At 43.7% G+C, this 1,384-nt stretch overlaps 1 pseudogene; it reads right to left on the bottom strand.

Moving 5' to 3' along the window:
- Positions 1–267: 267 nt before the first annotated feature.
- LOC102746944 (acyl-coenzyme A thioesterase THEM4 pseudogene) lies at positions 268–1,113 on the bottom strand (annotated as a pseudogene).
- Between the last annotated feature and the right edge of the window lie 271 nt (positions 1,114–1,384).

The raw sequence follows: 1,384 nt of genomic DNA on the forward strand, positions 1-1,384 counted from the left end.
AAGATAACATAGAAGAAACTCTAGATGACCTTTCATTTGGCGATGACTTTTTTTCCCCCCACAGGGAGTGCTTCTATGTTAAAAAGTTTAGAAGGTGGAAAGAGCTCTTGGAGTTGTATTCTGAAGATTTGCTCAGGAAGGCCAATGTTAGCAGGCTTCATCCTCTCGGGGACTCAACAGCAGGTAAGTAGAGGACTGGGGACAACAGCTTCTTCTGGAGGAGAGAGAGCCTAGTGGAGATTAGTGTAGAATGCACCAGAAGCTCTTTTATGTCAAACTTCCTTTGGGATCCAGCTTTACCAATAAGCTTGTTGCTTCTGAATATAGGGTCTTCTCATCCATGCTTTGAGCATCACAGAAAACAAACAATTTCCTTCCTTCAATTTTATCAAGTTGGCTATTTATCACGACAACAGAACAAAGGGGGATTGACCTTTTAAAAGTAATGCTGAGATTGTCAGTCACGACAATCCCCCAACTATAATTGCAGATATACCAATAATAGCATCAATCATGGTTGCAATGGCACCTCCATGAAGGAATCCAGGTGCTCCTTGCAGGTAAGGACCTCCTTGAAATATGCAAACTATCCTTCCTTTAACATGATTATGGAATATCACATATTCAAGGCCCAGGCCTTTCTTAAGGCTTCTGGGGAAGAGCTGGGCCTATGACACTTGTTATTTTACAGGCTTTGTGTCACAAAAAAAAAAAAAAAGGTTTTGAAGTCTTTAATACTTCAAGTTGATTTATATGAAAGCAAACGTTTCTAGAAGCCATCTTCACATTTCTTCATGAACCAGTTAAAGAGGAGTCTCATGTCCTTGCTCCAGCTGGACATGAGAAAGAATGGTTCCTATTAATAATCTAAGAAGAAAACTACCTCTGCACAGCTGCATAGTCCGTCACTAGGGGGTAACACCTCCCTGTGGGGGAACAACCCCACTCACCCCTCCCAGGCAAATTCAGTTACAAGGAACAGCTCCACAGCATGGCCCCCAGGGTGCCCAAGCTCTACCAGGATGGCTGCCTGGCCACCTTTCCACTCACTTGCTCCTATCCATTCATGAAGGGGCATGTAACAACTGGCAATGACTTTTTAGATACAACACCAAAGGCACAATCTATGGAAGAAATAGTTGATAAAATGGACATCATTAAAATTAAAACTTTCTGTTCTTTAATAGACATTGTCAAGAAAAATAAAAAGAAGGGTGCCTGGGTGGCTCAGTTGGTTGAGCGACTGCCTTCGGCTGGGGTCATGATCCTGGAGTCCCGGGATCGAGTCCCGCATCGGGCTCCCTGCTCGGCAGGGAGTCTGCTTCTCCCTCTGACCCTCCCCCCTCTCATGCTCTATCTCATTCTCTCTCTCAAATAAATAAAT

Source organism: Leptonychotes weddellii, chromosome 12, assembly GCF_054177405.1.
Source record: "Leptonychotes weddellii isolate Sample4059 chromosome 12, ASM5417740v2, whole genome shotgun sequence".
Taxonomy (NCBI): Eukaryota; Metazoa; Chordata; class Mammalia; order Carnivora; family Phocidae; genus Leptonychotes; species Leptonychotes weddellii.